The sequence below is a fragment of the Phyllostomus hastatus genome, unplaced genomic scaffold (assembly GCF_019186645.2).
Source record: "Phyllostomus hastatus isolate PE091 unplaced genomic scaffold, TTU_PhHast_1.1 phas_scaffold_129, whole genome shotgun sequence".
NCBI lineage: Eukaryota > Metazoa > Chordata > Mammalia > Chiroptera > Phyllostomidae > Phyllostomus > Phyllostomus hastatus.
The window spans coordinates 29,884,767-29,904,637 of record NW_025334009.1 but is presented as its reverse complement, the minus strand read 5'-3'; positions in this window follow the sequence as shown (position 1 = coordinate 29,904,637).

The following is a 19,871-nucleotide window of genomic DNA, read 5'->3' as shown; positions in this document are numbered from 1 at the left end:
TTTCACTCTTTTTACCTGACAAACTCCTGCCTGCTATTTGAGCTCACTGATCCTGGGAAGCATTCCCTGCTCCTCTGACACTCAGTCAGGTGCCCCCATGCTTTCCCCACGACAACCCCTACTCCTCTGTATGTCATGCTCAGGCCATCCTTTTACAATCATCTGCTTACCCGTTCGGCCAGTCTATTGAATGAGTTGAATTTGGCTTGATTGTCTCCCACCAGTGCTGTCAAACGCTGACAGGTCTCTGTTCTTCCTGGCAACAGCTGGGGCATATATTTCATTGCTCTGTAAGATCTTCATGTATTAAAGAGCAGTCTTGCTTTCAGACATTAAGAAATGCAGTCCAATTCTGTATCAGTATTTCCATCTTTCACCCAATTCTTGGTTTCTCTTTGTGAGGCCTCCAAGACTGGGGTCAGGGAGAGGGGTGAGAAGAAAAGGGGCAAAGATCTACTTATTTTCCTGGTACTGTTTGCAGATCTCCTTTGGCTGTTGAATGCTCACACCCAAATGGTGGCCCCTATCATGGGACACATTGCTAGATTCTTGAGTCATCTTCTTGGGGATGAGCTCACTAACTAGTCTGTTCTGAGAACCCCTTCACTCTTCAGCTTCTGCCTTCTGGCAGAATATGTTCTGATTCCCCGGGGGTCAGCCTCTTGAACTAGATGCTTTCATGTTGACTCCAGCTTGGTTAACTTTCTACACAGTCTTGCAAACCCTGCAAGTGTGGGTCATTCCTTTCACAAGCATCTCTTTTTTAAGGACACTGCTGTTTCCTCCAGCAGCCTCATGAGATTCAGAGCAGTCTCCATGCCTGCTGAGGTCTGGGGCACACATCTCTTGTACTCCTAGTGCCCGCAGCTCCAGCTTGTCTCAAAGGGAGGCAGCAGGTATCTCCCTTTCTCCCTAATGGGGAAGTGAGTGGAATCGCCATAAAGCTAAGCTCTCTGCTCATATGAATTACCTTCAAAGAAAATACTACTTTTTCCTTAACTATCTAGGCTTCTCTTTTAAAGGTTGAATTTAGATGATGGGCTAGGAGTCACAGGATTGACTTTGCTAGGTCCTAGCAATTCCTGTGGAGGTGGTCCTTGTCCTCACTGGAATACACAGGCACACTGAGGCAGCAGCGAAAGTCCCACTTGACCTGGCGTTATGCCTGTTTGTCTCTCTTTGTGGACCGACCATGCTTGTCGGCAATTCACCCTTATACTCCCAATGTCTGGCACAGCATGAAGCTGCAATGAATTTCAGAAAATATAACTAATTGCTGTGCATATTGTGATACATTTCAGAAAGAGTCATAAGCAATATGCATTGCTGCACAAGGAGAGACAGGCCAGGTCTACCTGAGGATGTTAGAAAAGACTCATAAAAGTGAAATTTTCCCTAAAAATATGTACTTTACATCATTACTGAGTCTTTAAGGGAAGTCATAAAGCTTTCTTATTTTCTTTTATTTTTTCATTTATTTATTTTTTACCTTTTTTAATTGTTGTTCAAGTACAGTTGTTTCCATTTTCAACTAACTCGTTTTATTGTTTTGTAGAAGAACACAGTGAACATAACAAAATGTTTTTAAAAACTTTCTACCATCTTTTTAAAACATCAAAATTAATAGTATTGCTCATATCAGGCTTGTCTGAACTTAGCATTTAAAAGAAGAATGGTTTTATCTTTAAGTAAACAATTATAACAGGCAATTTTCAAGAGTTTTGTCTGTGGGGGTGCCCAACCTGCGGCCCACAGGCTGCATGCAGCCCAGGATCGCAGTGAATATGGCCCAGCACGAAATTGTGAATTTACTTAAAATTGTATGAGTTTTTTTGTGATTACATGTCACAATATATTTAATGTGTGGCCCAAGACACCTCTTCTTCCAGTGTGGTGCATAGACACCCAAAGGTTGGCTACTCCTGGAAGGTTTTTCCTGGTTGGAAGTAACATCAGCCCCTTGGATTTAATTTTAGCTGAAAGGGGATCTTATTATAAAGACAACAGTGGCCATCATGGAACCCAAAGGCAAAAATGTAGCTGATTGCATGAACGCACTGAACCCGAGACTACTCTAGAATATTCTGGTGAAGGCTCATATTTTCTCTCAATCTGTTTCCCAGTTTTTTCTGTTTGATAATCCACATGGCTTAGCAGCCACTGCTAATGGCCTCTGAGGTGACATGTGACTAGTCTCAGCACCCTTTGTCTTGCTTGTCCCCAGTCTCAGTTCCGAATTCCTGTTTGGACCAGGTGCCCCTGTCTAATTAACCATGCCTGTGCCTTTATTTAGATGAGGGGGGACAACATTTCCCAGGCATAGAAACAGGTGACTGGACTACTAATAGATAAGTAATGAGCACAGATATTTCAAAGGCTTAGTTCTTCACCTCAAGAAAACTCTCATCTCAGGATTTTGGCAGTGGACTTACCTACTGAGAAGAGATAATATTCACTCTATTACTCTGAAGCAACCTATATTCTGTTCAAAGGTTTAGGGATCTCCTTTCTCCTTAAGAACGGAAACTTTATTTTTATAACCTCATTGCTACTTCTACCATTAGTTTTGGTTTACAGTTGCTATTGTGTTTAAAATCAGAAAAGAAAAATAACAACAAAACATCTCTAGGTATAAACACATCTTACAGTCAGAGTTTAAACTCAACCAAACTCTGAATTTAACTGTGCTCCTTTTCTGATCATAACTTGTTGGAGAGCTCAGCAGGAGTTTAATCAGAAAATATATTTGACCCAGAAAAAAAGCTAACTGCTTCTTCTTTTTCATTTGAGGAAATATATAATATAGGCATGTGGCTATTTGGACAATGATCCTAATAGCTTTTAAATTAAATTAGGCTCTGTGACTTTTAAACTCTATTGCATATGCTTCTTCTTTGTAGTACCATGTTAATTTCTGTGCAACACACTTATTTTACCTCCATCAGACTGCACATTAACATTCCTGGTGACTTCCTCCAGCTCTCCTTCCTCCCCTGCTGGGCAGATATTCACAGAGTGTGTAATTCTAGTCTGCACCAAGGAAATAATGGATCCCAGGGTTTTGTAAATATTGGGAGTGAGGAGAGTTTGGAGAAGAGGGGAGCACAGGGGGAGGAAATAAAAATACCATGGGTAGTTAAAGGCACACAGAGTCCTCTTGATTTCCAATAGGGTTCATTCCCATAATTAAAGTTTCTTTTCTTTATTCTCAGGTAAACATGGCAAGTACAGAATAATCTCAGAAGCTTTCTGATGCTGAGTGACTTTTACAGAAAGGTACAATTACAGGGGTATGCAATTCTGACAACCTTATTTATACTAAGAATGCCATCAATAATATTTAAGTTCAGTGAATTTTATTTATTCCCACTAGTGCCATCAACAAAATTCAGTTTTAGATCAGGACACATTTAACTGCTATACTCACAAAATGCAGAATAGCCATAATTTGCTAAATGTGGGACTGATTACACCACACACCTCACAGGGTCTTAACGTTGATGAGCACTTGTCTGCGTCATTCAGAACTCAAATAAATAGCCATGAAGCTGAGCCCTAATCCTCTCAATCACTTGGTGAACAGACCTGTTTTAAAAATAACAGTACATGTAACCAGTGATTTTAATGGAATCTTTGCTATCCAGTCCCTCATTCTGGTGAATTTAAAGGAGCAGAGACCGGCAAGGAGGTTATCATTTGTATACAGTGCAGTCACCCAATTTTGTAATTTTTCTTTTCCTCAGTTCCTCCATATTCTCATATGAGTGTCCTGAAGCTGATCATAGCATAAAAATGTGGCTCTTTGTTCCATGTCTTTGTTTTTTTAAATTTTAGGTCAGATCAAGTTGATCTGAGTATATTTATGGGGCCTCTGTTGCTCTAAAAGTTCTGGATTAGAAAGAATGGATCAGACTATGGGAGACAGGCCAAAGTAACTCTCTTAGGGTCAAGAGAACAAAATCCCTCCCGAGTGAGAGGGTTAAGGGTTTTTTCCTAAAGAAAACGGTTGTTTCTCCTATTACCAGTTCTGGGATCAGGAGAAGCTTGAGGGAGGAGATTTGACCGGCTTTGGAATGGGAAAGAGAGGGAATTCCTGATGTCTCTGGCCTTGACACAGAACCCTGGGAAAGCAATTATAGCGTAGCAGGTGGGGTCAGGAACTAGCAGAGCTCTGCGGTGCCTGCGGCTGCCCAGGAACCACGCCAGCCCCAGGGCTCCATCACAGAGGACAGACACCATGGGAATGCCACATGGGACACCACACTTGGTGGTAGGCAAGTTTCTGGCAAATAGGGCAGTGAGCCTATATATACAGGGTCCAGCACAAATAACACCCTTGTTTTTATTATAAACTTTTATAAAATCATAAGCACGTAATTCTGTAACATAACAATAGCACATTCAAGCATGCCATATGACATTTTATGTGAAATGTTCAAATTAAAACTATAAATTATTAAACCTGCATTAGTACCCTACCAAGCACACTCAAGCAGGCATTACTTCTGCCAGGCCCTGTATATAAAGCTGAAGGTATCTGGGGTATATTCCAATATATACCATTATTTGCTATCATTAGCCAAAGACTATTTGCCTACGTGAAGATTTTTTTTAGCCTTGTAAGTAAGTAGTAAGATACAATTTTCCACAGTTTGTTTAATCCACGAGTAATAGATACCCACAATCCAAAACCTTCACGGGCTGTCCCCCACTTTAGGCAACATCTTCAGGGAACTGTCATTTCGATTTCAGGCTAGATCCTGTACTTCACTCCACATTCAGCCTGCTCCTAAGAAGCTTACAGTCTTTGAAATTGTGTCAAAAACTACATTTATATATGTGTGTACACTAGAAAAGTCTGTTAAGAATGAAAAGTTGAGTAGGAAATTTTTCTTTTAAATATATTTATCCAATAGCTGTGATGGGGCCACTAAAATGATGGTTTCAAAGAATATTGGTAGCCCAGAAGAATAATTGGGAAAAAAGGCAAGATATAATTTTGTATATACAGTGTGATTCCAGTTTCTAACTAAATACTGTACATTCATAGGGAAAAAGAGCATTAGAAAGAAATCCAGTAAGTTGTTAGTACTGGTACCTGCTCAGCTGCACATTTTTATTTTTTCATATGTTTGCAATTTTTAATAATATCTGACCCTTAACACAATAAAAGTTATTTCTAAAAATCTAGCTTTAATGACTTTATGATATGTATTGCTAAGTGAAAAAAAAAAGTGGGAAAAAAAACACAGCAAGGCAGATCTAGAAGGTAGACTGTAACTTAAATAGTAACTGGGTTATGATGTGAGATAAGAGAGGACTTACTTTCTTTATTTCCTTTAATGCCACCATACTTCTTTTATAATATAAGCCTAAACAAAAATAACTCTTTAATGCACTAAAATTCTAATAAAGCACTAAATTAAAAATTAAAACAATAAAAGCTTAAATCTAATTGGTAAACAGAGTGAACACCAAGAAAAATGATAAAATCCTTTCTCTACAATAGAAATACATAGATAATACACACAGAACCACACTGCCTAGCTACAGTATCATGTGAGGAGCGGGAGCAGCCAGGTACTAAAGGATACCTGGGGGCAGAGTGGGAGGAGGAGCCAACGCAAGCTCTGGGGCCATCCTTCCAGGGCTTCACTTCGGACTCCATCACTAGCTAGCTGAGATTCCTTCCTAATCCATGGGTTTTCTGAGTGCTGGTTTTCTCACTCAGGGGGAGCTGTTGGCAATTGTACTCTCAGAGTTGTTGTGAGGAGCACAGTCAGTATATGTACATAAAAGGGTTTTTAACCTGAAGCACATTTTTAAAGCATTGACAGTCTGCCACTAACTCCTACTCAGTCACACAACTGACACATTCTGTTTGCAGAAAAGGTCTCCATCTTCCCACAGCCAGGCCCAAAACTATCCACCATATCGATTCTAAGCGTTAGTTATGTAAAGACGAATTCTGAACTCTATGGTGACTCTAGAATCCTAATTATTCCTGATTCCTTATTTTAATAAATTCAAAGATTGTGGCATACATGCAGCAAAGTGCCTAAATGATACATGTGAAGTTCAATGAAATTTCACAAAGTGAACACACCCATGTAACCACTATTCAGATGAAAAAATAAAAGACTACCAGTACCCCAGGAGCCACCCTCGAGCTCCCTCCCAGTCACTCCTCCCTCTCCTCCTTAAAGCAACCATCATTCTGACTTTTAACTGCAGAGATCAGTTTCTCCTTTTTGTAATGGAATCACTCAACTTCATGTTCGTCAGATTCATTCATGCTGTGTGTAGTAGGAGTTTGTTAATGTAGCAGTAGTAATAGTAGTTGTTTGCTGTATAGTACTTCTGTGTATGATTATGCCACAATTTATATGCTCATCCTCCTAAAGGTGGACATTTGAATGTTTGTGGCCACATGCGTAGTGTCGTTATAAGCAATCATTCTTGCACCTGTCGTCTGTGGACAAATGCACTGTTATCTTTGGCATAAAACAATGAGTGGGGTTGCAAGGCTCTAGAATACACTCAGATTCATCTTTAGTTGATACTGCCAGATAGCTTTTCAAAGTAGTTCCCATTTCATGTTTTAAAAAATTCTCCCCTAATAGCTCTCAACTCCTAGCATTCTGTTTCTATAAATTTCACTACTCTAGGCACCTCATATAAGTGGAATCATATAGTGTTTGTCCTTTAGTGACTGGCTTATTTCATTTGGCAGAATGTCCCTAAGGTTCATGAAGTGTGGTAGCTTATGCCAGAATGTCCTTCCTTTTTTAAGGCTTAATAATATTCCATTGACTATGCATACCACATTTCTTTACCCATTCTTTAGTCAACGGACACTTGGGTTACTTCTACCTTTTGGCTGCCATGACTAATGCTGCCATAACCATGGATGTACATAGATGCCTATTGGAGCCTCTTCTCTCAGTTCTTCTGGGTTTGTATCTAGAAGTGGAATTGCTGAATCATGAAGTAATTTTACGTTGAATTTTTTGAAGACCATCATACTTCCTTCCATTGCTCGTGTACCACCCCATTTTATTTTAATAGTTCTTCTATTTTAAACCAAACTTGGTCTTTCACCTCAACATCTTATCCATCTTTTGGTGACATCCAGCTTTTGTGTGTTCCAGCCCTGGTTACCTGTGTGATGTGACTGAGGCCAGGAACTAGTATGGAACATGGAGGAAACCTAGTTTCTATTTCTAGTTCTGCCACTAACTCACACAACTCTTACATAAGAAACAAGAACCCTCAGGCATCCTGGAGTTCAATTGGAAAACACAGGAAGTTAGAGTAGTAAGAAAGCAAATTTTTTTCACACACCAGACTTTACACCTCAAATGCATGCTTTTACCCTCAGAGGAATTCACGCCCGCTAGACTGAGTCAGATCACACTGTTATTGCATAAAATCTGTTTTATATTTCTTTTTGTGTAATCATCTCCAGAATCTAAATTTAATTATTACACATCCACTACTGTGTAAGAATGTAAAAACTTAAAAGAATTGAGGGCTGAGAAAGCAAAGAAAAGGCGGGGGTTTTTCCTTCTTGAAAAGTACTGTTCTTATCCTTTTTCTGCCCAGCACCTCTTCCTCCATTCTCCCCATTTGCTTTCTGACCAACAGGATGTGGCAGTTCAAACTTCCTTCTAAAGAACCTGCTGGGGTGGTGGGGCCATAGGTGACTGGCCAGGCCCCAGCTACTGCACCTTGGGATCCACCTTGGTGCTCATATCAAGACCACACTTGACCCAGGTTGCTCCCAGCCAGTGAGTGAGCATGGTGGGCATCTAGGGCTGGGACCTTCCTGACCGCCGCAGTACTTCCCCAGCAAGCAACTACTTTCTGGGGAAGTTTCTCTTAGCTTAGCGGAGACTGTCTTAGAACTGTGCTGTGGCCAGAAGCTCTTCCTAGTGAGTCCATCCTTCCCTCTTTCTTTTCACAGGCCTGCATCAGAGGCTAATGGCTCTCCCTGACTATTCCTGCTGCCGTCCAGGTTGTCCTTTCCTGGCATTTCCCCCAATAAAGCTCTTGGAAATCTAATCCTGTCTTGGCCTCTGCTTCTAAGAAGAGAAACTGACTCACAGGAGCAAGTGCAGGACCAGAGGAACCAATTACCATCATTCACATCAATGGCTTCAGTGATTGCTCAAAGAAATGATCCTCTGGTTCCCATAGGACCCACCAGAATGTTGTCCTAGGGTTTAGTCAACCTGAAACAGGTGCGGGGAGGGGATCCTGGGGCAGTAAGGAAATACACTCACACTTGCCTCCTGAGGCCACATTCCCTGGAAGAGGAATCCTGTCTGCAGTTGGAAAGAATGAGGCTAAGTGTTATAGAGAAACAGGAGAGAGAGAGGTTTGGAAGAGGAGTGGTAGGGCCTGAGCAGATCTGAGTTCTGAAATTTGGAGACCAGCATCACCCATCGTGTTTGATCACACAAGCCAATAAGTTTCCAGTTCAAATTGGATTTTGGTCCCTTGTAACCGAAGACTCCTATTTATGATACTCTTTTTGTCTAACATCTTTCCATGATTCCACTGATTCTAGGTTACTCCTTAACTCTTTATATCCCAATCTTTTAGCTTGGAAATTTCCCAAACCTACTAAAAACTTACAAGAATAGTAACATGCATGCCCACACACCCTGTACCTAGACTCAGTTGTTAACATTCTGCTACACTGCTCATACCACTTTTTCTTTCCCTATGTACATACGAATAGCTTTTGATGAGTCATTTGAAAATTAAATTAGTCAGATATCATAATACTTCACCCTAAATACCCTTAAAACAAAAGCAGTTTCCTACGTATCCACAATACAATGATCACATTTTAAAAATTTGACCTTGATACAATATTATCATCTAACACAGTCTGTATTTGAATTCCCCTAATTGTCTCAATAATGTCCTTTATAGTTATTGTGTTTTCAATTCAAGATCTAATCGAGGATTATGTAATATTTTAGTTGTCATGGATCTTTAGTCTTCTATCATTTAGAACAATTCCCTAGCTTTTTTCTTTCACTACCTTGACATTTTGTAAAAGTCCAAGCAGGTTGTTTGGCAGAATGTACTTTTAAATTGGATTTGTCTGGTTGTCTCCTCAAGATTAGATTCAGGTTAAATATTTCCAGGAGTAAGCAGAGGTAATATGACGCTCTCAAGGCATTTGCCAGGCAGGTCACAGGCTGGCCCTGCCCATCCATCTCTCTGGACTCCTCACTTATCTGCTCTCCCTGAGGTCTTGCAGGCTGCAGCCCAATGAACTTCTGTAGCTCCACACACACTGCTGCCTCTGCCTGACACTCCCTTCCTCGACCCTGACCTTCAATCACCTGGGTCACTAGGCTAATCTAATATATCCATGAGGCCCTCCTTGACCCCTTGGAATTGGCAGCTTACCCAGGTACTTGTGTAGTTATCTTTCCTTCTGGAACATTGGTCTTCAAAATGTAGTCCTCAGAGCCCTGGGGATTCTGAGGCCATTTCACCAGGTGCGCAAGGTCAAAAGGATTTTAATGATAATACTAGGATGTTGTTACCTTTTTCACTGTATTGACATTTGCAGTGATGGTACCAAAGCAATGGTGGGCAAGACAGCAGCAGTGAACTGTACCATTAGTCATTGTATTCTTTACCCATCGACTCACAGGAAAAAAAAATGCTAGTTCTACTTAAGAATGTCTTTGATTAAGCAGTAAAAAGTGATTAATTTTATTAAATTGCAACCCTTGAATATGCCTATTTAATATTCTGCATGACAAATGGGAAGTGTGCATAAAACACTTTGGCCATACACTGAAGTTCAAGGGTCATCTCAAGGAAAAGCACTTGCGTGATTGGCATGTGAGCTGAGCCAGTTGCTTTTTCTGTGAAACACCATTTTTATCTGGAAGAACAACGGGCAGTTAAACTGTGGTTATTTAGACCTGAGTGTTTGGTGCACATTTTCTGCCAATGAACCAAGTTAAAACAACTTGCAGTATATGTTGCCAATGGTAAAATTTAAGAAAATAGAAATTAGAATTTTGGAAAAATAATATCTGTCTCCACAAGCTTGACAGCTTTCCAATGCTTTTCTTATGTGGTCAGTGCTAATATCAATGAGTGTGATTTTTATGTATTATATAATGAAATTTATCAACATTTGAAAGAGTGGTATGTAACTCAATGAGTCAATGTTTCCCAATGAACAATGCATGTTGTTACAAAATCACATGTATGATCCATTGAAAATGCAACATAGACTAATACATTTTAATGTAATTTTAATATATGAAAAATGTATTTTTATATTTACCATTGATATGGTTTTAGATTCTACACTGTAGGTAACTTTAAGAAATTACAACTTGCTGATTTTTGGTATAGTAGCAAAGGAAAGTTTCTGCAGTTATCTGAAAAGGCGTTTAAGATTCCCCCGTTTTCCAATTACATATCTGGGTGAGGCCAGATTCTCCTTATATACTTCAACCAGACAACAAATTCAAAAAGATTAAAGACAGAAGCACAGATGAGGATCCTGCTGTCTTTTATTAAGTCACACATTAAAGAGATCAACAAAATTATAAAACAATGTCACTCATTAATTTTTTTGTTTTGAAAAATAGAGGTCTCTTTTCATAGTTACACATTCTTTGTGTTCACATATAATAGGTTCATTGTCATTTGAAATGAACAAATACTTTTAAAATTTCCTAGTTTTAATTTCTAATTCAGTGAATACTGACAGCTATAACCTACATAATCAAAAGCCCTTTGGGCTCCTCAGTAGATTTTAAAGTGTGACAGCATCCTTAGACCAACATTTGAGACGTGCTGCTCTAGACCATACAGTCTGTGAGGGCACAGGTTACCTCTGTCTCTGTCACTACTCTATCCTACACAGGGGACATTTGAAAAGTGGCTGGCAATACTTGCTGGAAAAGGGGTTCACTGAATGACTGCATGACTGAATAAATGACTCTCAACATGGACCTCACCAGGCATTTCAGACAGGGGAGTAATAGGATTAAAAAAAAATCCAGAAACAAGAAAGTAAGGATTTTAGGAAAAGCAGGAGCAACTAAGTATATATAAAGCAGATTAGCACAGTGGATAAAAACTTAGACTTTGGATATAAGTAACCCTGAGTTCAAATCCTAGCTCCAACCTTTATTAGCTAAGTCACACTGGGCAAATTGACCATTCTGAGCTCAGCTGATTAGCTGTGGGTGTATGTGCAAGCTATTACCTCTCCACACCTTTGTTTTCTGTTTGTAAAATGAAGATAATAACAGCACCCACCTTCTTTGTGCTGCCATTAGTAAAGTGCTCAGAGCTCCAACATGAAGGATGCTCACCACATGTGGCCTTTGAGCACCTGCTATGTGGCTAGTGCAACTGAAAAAATAACTTTTTATTTAATTTTGACTGATATTAAAAAATTTTAATTGAAGCAGTTTTGTCATTGTCAATATGGATGAGAACAGGAAAAGAATGATTTTTTTTGGTGCTTGATTTAGGTATTGGAAATCTTTTAAGCATATTTGGAACAACTTGGGTATGTAAATCTGCTTTCCCACTGTACTTTTTATGAACTCTAAATTCAGATCAACTACTTCCAGTGAAAAAATGTAATATCCAAATTGAGATGTGCTGTGGGTGTAAAACACACAGTGGATTTTGAAGACTTAATATGTATACACATAGAATATGAAATATATCAATGTTTTAATATTGATTAATATTCACTGATAAAATATTTATTAAAACCAATTTCATCTGGTTCTTTTTTAATGTGGCAATTAGAAAATTTAAAATTACATGTATGTCTCATATTATTCATATTTCTCTCGGACAGGGCTTAGCACATTGGAAGGACGATACAAGGTGTTAGCGCTCGCTGTTTTATCATTTACTGTACAGATGACATTTGCCCTACAAACTCACAGTGGATAAAATGAGAGGTTACATAACACTCTTAGCACAGTGCAGGGCACATATGAGGGCCTCAGTAAGCGGTGCCTATCGGAGGTGAGAAGAGAGGGCTGGTGTGTTCTGGGCTGACAGCACTGGAAAGGGCGGTGGGGGTTGCATATTACAGGAAGTTTTGAAAATCTGGCTGAGAAGTTGGGACTTAATTCTCTATGCAGCGGAGAGCCACTGAAGCACATGATCCGAGATGTGTTTTAGAAAGATAACGCTGACAGCGTGTGTCCTCAGAGGGGGGATGTGGGTTTCAGAAACAGTTCTAAGACATTCAGAGAGAAATTTGCTAAGTAGGTTGGGTGATCAAGCTGGGAAATGCTGTCTGGGGTCACAAACCACATCTCAGTTTGACTGATGAGTCTGGTTTCATGGGAAGCTTGTAATCCAGCTTTCTGGGCAATACTGAAAGAGAAGTTTCTCAGGCATTTTTGAAAACTGACAGACAGCATCATATGCTTAAGCAGATCTCCTTCCACTGTGACTATTTCAAAATGTGTACATTTATGTGTGCTTACACAGCCAAGCAAATACATGGCCTCATTACATTTTAGTTTGTGAGTGTCTGTCCAATAGAAGGCTCTTTAGTTATAGCTCATATTAAAAAATATTCTGATCTCAAAACAGCTAATCTGTCCTCCAAGTTCCTCTTATGTATAAATTTCCCACCATTCCCTAGGAAATACTACGGTACTGCAACAAACAACATCAATATCTTTTTATCAGCACTGCCTTTAGATCCAGGGAGGAGAGGCCCTGTCCCAAGCCCCACACCATTGAGGATTCTTGGATGGCCCTTTTCTGTTGCTTTCTTCTCCTACATTAGTTGTCTAATGTGACATTTAAAAAATCACTGCAAAACACAGTGGCTTAAAACGAAAAATTTAGGAGTTCCAGCCAAGATGGAGGTGTAGGCAGAAACGCTTCGCTTACTCACATAACCAAAAGAAGGATAACAACCAATTTAAAAAAAAGAACAACCAGAACTGCCAGAAAATAATTTGCATGGAAGTCCAGCAACCAAGGAGTTGAAGAAACATTCATCCAGACTGGTAGGAGGGGCAGAGATGGGCAGCCAGGGTGGAGAGTGTGTGGTAAGGCAAGATGGTGTGCCACACAGGTGGTCCCACATTTGTGAGCAGATAAGACAGGAGGAACAACAGGGGAGTGAGACAGACCATGAAACCCAGGGATCCAGTGCAGGAAACTCAGACTCAAAACCCCTGGATGTAAAAATTCTGTGGAGGTTGTGGTGGTGGGAGAAACTCCCAGTCTCACAGGAGAGTTCATTGGAGAGACCACACAGGGTCCTAGAATGTACACAAACCTACCCACCCAGGAATCAGCACCAGAAGGGCCCAGTATGCTTGTGGGAAGTGAGGGAAGTGATGAAAAGTGGGACAAGAGTGGAGCAAGCAGCATTGTTCCCTCTCTGACCCCTCCCACACATCAGTGCCACAACACAACAAAGAGGGTCACCCTGCCCTGGTGAATACCTAAGGCTCCTCCCCTTACTATGTAACAGGTGTACCAAGACAAATAAATATGGCCCAAATGAAAGAACAGATCAAAACTCCAGAAATAGAATTAAGTGACAAGGAGACAGAAAACCTATCTGATGCAGAGTTCAAAACACTGGTAATCAGGATGCTTACAGAACTGATTGAGCAAAATGAAGGAGGGAATGAAGGCTACACAAAGTGAAATAAAGGAAAATATACAGGGAATCAACAGCAAAGGGAAGGAAACCAGGACTCAAGTCAATGATTTGAACAAAAAGAAGAAATAAGCATCCAACAGGGAATGAATGAAGAAACAAGAATGGCAAAAAAATGAGGAGAGGCTTAGAAACCTCTGGGACAACTTTAAGCATTCCAACATCTGAATCATGGAGGTGCCAGAAGGAGAAGGAGAAGAGCAAGAAATTGAAAACATAATAAAGGAGAACTTCCCTAATCTGGCACAGGAAATAGACTTTCAGGAAGTCCAGGAAGCTCAGAGAGTCCCCAAAAAGTTGAACCCAAGGAAGCATACACCAAAGCACATCATAATTATATTACCCAAGATTAAAGATAAGGAGAGAATCTTAAAAGCACTAAGAGAAAAAGAAACAGTTACCTACAAAGGAGTTCCCATAACACTATCAGCTGATTTTCAAAAGAAAGCCTGCAGTCAAGAAGAGGCTGGAAAGAAGTATTCCAAGTCATGAAAGGCAAGGACCTATATCCAAAGTTGCTCTATCCAGCAAAGCTACCATTTAGAATGGAAGGGTAGATAAAGTGCTTCCCAGATAAGGTCAAGTTAAAGGAAATCATCATCAAGCCCTTATTATATGAAATGTTAAAGGGACTTATCTAAGAAATAGAAGATCAAAAACTATGAACAGTAAAATAACCACAAACTCACAACTATCAACAATTGAACCTAAAAAACAAAAACAAAAACAAAGCAAACAACTAGAACAGGAACAGAATCACAGAAATGGAGATCACATGGAAGATTATCAGTGGGAAGGGGGAGGGGGGAGAATGGGGGAAAAGGTACAGGGAATAAGAAGCATAACAGGTAGGCACAAAATAGACAAGGGTAGGTTAAGAATAGTACAAGAAATGGAGAAGCCAAAGAACTTATATGTACCACCCATGGTCATGAACTAAGGGGGGAATGCTGGAGGTGGCAGGGGTTGGGGTGCAGGGAGGAGGGTGATAAAGGGGAGAAAAAATGAGATAATTGTAATAACATAATCAATAAAATATAATTAAAATATTAAAAGAAAAAAGAAAAATCATTTGTATTTTTCATGGTTTCTGTGGGTTGTGAATTTATGAGTAGCTTAGCTGGGGGGGTCTGGTTCAGGGTCTCTCCTGATGTTGCCACCAGATGTCATATGAAACTACAGCCATCTGAAGGCCTGACTTGGACTGGAGGACATACTGCCAAGGAGGGTCACTCACAGAGCTGGCGAGTTGGCTTTGGCTGTAGAGAAGCTTAGTTCTTCTCCACATGAGAAGATTCTTTACACAATGGTGGCTGGGTTCTGAGGACTGTGTATACAGATGGATAATGGCTAGACCATATATGAAAATAGAACTCTGACCCACAACAAACAGCAACCACCCCAGGAAGCTAACCACAACCCCTGCAGCAATTAACTTATAACAGCCAGGACTTGATCAGTAGTTAATAGCTTTCCTAATTTTCCCCCCACACCCAACTTAACACCAGCCAAGAAAGACAAACATGCTCCCCCAACCAATCACATAGGGTGCCTACAGCTTCCCCATACCTATAGCCTGCAATCAGGGCATACCTGAATCCTTCCTTTTCTCTACTTTATAGCTTTCCCACTCCTCTACCTGCCTTTGGATCTCTGCAAAACACAAGTGATGTTGGCTGACTGTCGTACTATACAAGCTTTGAATTAAATAGCCTTTTCTTGTTCTTATGGGTGGTCTTTGATTATTACCACGGTTCCAAAAGCAAAAGTTCTGAGAGGGGACGGGGAGAGAGAGAGAATTCTTCCTGGAAGTCACAATCCCCTGCCTTGGGAAAACATATACCCCCATTTCTTGATAGAGGGCATGTCAATCACATTCTAAGAAGAGCATGTAGGATGCGATAAATACATATGTTCGGCCATCTTTGAAAAATACAATCTGGTACCTATCCACAGGACAAGAGGCCTGTGGGGCCAGGGGACATGCTCACACAGAGCCTGCTCCTGCTCCCCAACTTCTACATCTTGACTGAATAATGTTGTTGCTACTAGTCAAATGTGGCTGTTGAAATTTCAGTTAAGATGAAAGAAAATTTTAAATTCAGCTTCTCAGTCACACTAACCACATTTTGAGTTCTCAAGTAGCTAGTGACTACCATATTGGACAGCCCAAATATAGAATACTTTCATCGTTGCACTGGATAGCACTGATCTAGGCCAAGTTCTGGGATCTCAAAATCCCTGTCCAAATGCCCCACGTCCATTTCCAAGGCTATAGACTTTTTCTTTGTGTTAGTCTTTCCAAAAGTAGACCTTGTTATTGGTATAACATCTCAAGTCCTGAGAGGTGGCCAAAAAAAAAAAAAAAACCCAACCCTGTTGTCAGGCTATGTAGAGGCTGGAATGTCCATAACCTTGCATTACAGACTGGATTGCATTCCTCTCAAATCCATACATTGAGGTTTTAGCCCCCATGTTGACTCGATTTGGAGGTAAAGCCTTTAGGAGGTAGTAAATGTTATGTGAGCTCATAAGGCAGGGCCATAATCCAATAGGGCTGATGTGCAGAGGAAGAGACAAGAGAGCTCCTTCTCTCCACATGCCTCAGAGGAAGGGCCACGTATGGGTGCAGTAAGAAGGCAGTCATCTGCAAGCCAAGAAGGAAACTCTCACCAGGAGCCTGTTAGCCAGCACCTTCACCTGAGACTTCAAGCCTCCAGAACTATGAGAAAACAGATTTCTGTTGTTCAAGCTGCCCAGCCTGTGATATTTTGGTATGGCAGCCCAAGCAGACTGATGCACTTGTGTACAAGGTCCTTCACAGAACAGGCTAGAACTAGGGATGAGGAGAGGAGGGTAGGGGGGCCAGAGGTTGGGGGCCCACTCTCCACTGCCATCTCATCCCAGCATGAAGAGGAACTTCAAGGGATATGGAAATTATAAACTCAAACTGGGTCTCCCAGGTTGTTATGAAGGCATATATGATAAAACAGATGAATACAACTAATTTTACTTTATAGTTTGTTAGCTTAATTTATACCTTTTAAATATTCTGATATATGGTATGTAGACCTCCACTTGTGCTCTTGCATTGGACCCCACAAATGTTAGAGGTTCACAAGACTTCATTTCACATGATTTCTTACTCTGGGAAAGAGAAAAACATATAGGTATGCTATGCTGCATCCTATTGTAAGGAAAACATGAATTCCAAAAAGAAGAGTGCTATATGTCAGGTTTGATCTAGTGGCACAAATTGGGTAGAGAAACTTGCTTTGCCTCAATGCGTATTTCATAGATAGAGCACTTTTCAAGACTAAGTCTCTAATGTAGATATCAACAGCACATAACATTTTAAGGAGACTGCTGGAGTTCCTGAAAAGAAAAGACTACCTGGAATACTCTCTGGAATAAGGTATTATAGTCACTCTTGTGCTCACCTAGATCCCTTTGACTGGGCTGGAAAACCCACCACTCAGCTAGTTCAAGGGTTGGCTGTTTAGTTCAAAGCTTGCCCCCTTCTCTGAAGAATTGCCCTTGGTTGACAGGAGCCAATTCATCCAGGAGGATACCTCCCCAACCTCTCCCAGTTGACTAATGCAGTCCCTTCCCCTCTAGATGGGACATCTTTGTGGTGTTACTTATGGTCCACTGATCCTATGAATCAGGCCAAGGTTAGACCCTACCTGAGGCCACCTCTTTGATTAACTTCTTCCCCTGCTCTATTCTTATTCACTCCATCCCCTATAGGTTTCTCCTGAAAGCGCTTTCTCAATGAATGCTGGGATCTGAGCACCTGTCTCAGTCTCTGCTTCTAGGATAAGTGATCTAAAACCATTGAAGGTGGTAAGGTGCAAAGATTGAAAACTAATATCTTTCACATCTGCCTCTGCAAACTCACTTTGTTGACTTTAAACTCTCATGTAATTTAAAATTTCTCCTTCATTAGGTCTAACACAAGCTTGAAATCGTGCAATGGGGAAGAAAAATGGGGTAGAGTTGGCTCCATCATTATTTCCACACATTGTTTACCTATTCTTCCTACCATCACCTACCATCACCTGCTTCAGGCTTCCTCAGAGGGTGAGAAGAAGCTGGGAGTGAAGGAAAAGATGTTTCATTTTTTGAAAAAGTACAATTACAATCTAGCACTGATGTTCCCTGGTGGAATAGATGTCTACATGCTAACTCTTTTTCCTCTGGGACATTTTTTTGAGTGCCTGGGGCACTCCCTTTCCTCCCTCCACACACACACACACACACACACACACACACACACACACACATCCCTGCAATTGCTATTTCCTGGTGTGATGAGGCTCCTCCCTGATGGCTGTTTGTGACTCCCCCAGGACCCTTAATCTGCATGTAGCAGTAACCCTCCAGCCTCTTTCTGCCCGGGTCACTTCACCCCAGGAAGGATACTGTCTTGGGAAGTATCCTTTTCAAGACAACTCACCCCAGGATCCCTTCCCAGGGATCCATATGTTTGTGGGCCCCCTTCTCTCCCAAAAGTGACTTCCCTCCCTATGCCACTCTCTATTTTTCTGCTCTGGCCTCTTTAGCTACAGCCTCTCGCCTACAGATTTTCCCAAATGTGCGTCGGGACCTTCCCTCTCATCCCTAAATTCTAGGAGACGCAGGCTAAACTCTCTGGGTAGTTTGCTCAACACATTCTCCTCACTTGGCTTAAAATGACAGAGAAGTACCTCTATTCCCTGGAAAGTGGCAACTGTAGAGTTCTCCAACGACTTTCTCTAAAGGAACAATCATTCCCCTCCACGTAATCTTCAACCTCCCTGACTCTGGCAGAACCGGGCTCTAGTTACCTGCTTTGCAAAGTAGGCGATCTACACAGGTCTAGCTGGCTCAGCGATTCACATTGGACTAAGGGAGTTCTTGACACTGTTTTAAGCTCAGAGGCCTCAGCTAAACAAACTTCTGAGGTTTTAACATCCTACTATGTAGTATAATAAGAGCTAAGTTTATGTCATGTCTACTATGTGTCAGTTACTGTTTCAAATCTTTTCCCTGCATTAAATCACCTTAATCCCACATGGCTGTATAGGTAGGTATAATTTTCACCTCCATTTTACAGATGTGGAAACCGAGGCACAGAGGGGTGAAGATTACCCAGGGAGTACAGACTCAACCAACCTCTGAACCCCAAGACACATGCTCTAAGTCACCTTAAGACACTGTCTCCATTTGGAATTCTGCTTGAATTCTTCACATTCTGTGCTGAGTTTGTTAGTTTCTCTGAGGGTGACTTTTCTTTCAAGTGACCCTTGGAAGAGCAACCCTCATGCACTGAAATACCGTTTTTCCACCTGATATATCTTTAAATAAAAATGCTTGTCAGCAGCTGGCACATGAAGAAAGTCACTATCAGTTTTCCATAAGTTTACAAAATATTTTGGGCTGTCCTTTGAAAAGTCTCCCTTTCTAGATCAGCGAGTTCTCTAGCTGATGAATGTTCCCTAACCCATATGGCTGCTGAGGGTGAGAACCCAGATTCCTGACTACACAGAAAGTGGCCCATCTCCCTCTGGACTTTGGGTTGAAGAGCGAGCCATGCCCTTAGCAGGGCAGCTGAGAGCCCTTCTACAGCAGCAGAAAGATGCTTTTGTCATTCCTTCCTTGTTTGGTTACTTTTATCCATGTTCCCCTGACCTTGAGGGCCTCTGTGGACTTTGTAGAATGTGAGCCAACATTGTAGATGCTGCAGAAGGACCCTGAACCTCTAGACATAGTGGCAGACCTAGCAGATGTGTAAACCAGTAAACTAAATTAAAAAATTGATACATGTTCGACAGTATAAAGCAAAGACTACCAAATATAATCTAAAACAAAGTTGGATTTATTGTTTACTTGGAAGGGAGAGCCATATCACCTCATTCAGATATGAGTTCAGCAGGTCTCTCCAAGCAGAAGTTCAAAGAATTTGGTTATGGCAAAGGGAAGGTTGTGCACCAATAAGGCAAGATTCTGAGCTCAGGTCTTTGGTTGGCCCAGGAGGCAGAGTGCCTGCTTTCAAGTCCAGGATTGGTTACCTGAGCCTTTAGTGGGCCAGAGGCCATTCAGTAAATGGCTTGAATTCTCAAAGCTTAACAAGGTTTCTCTTTAATACACATGCAAACAAGAAAGAAAACTCGCAGGG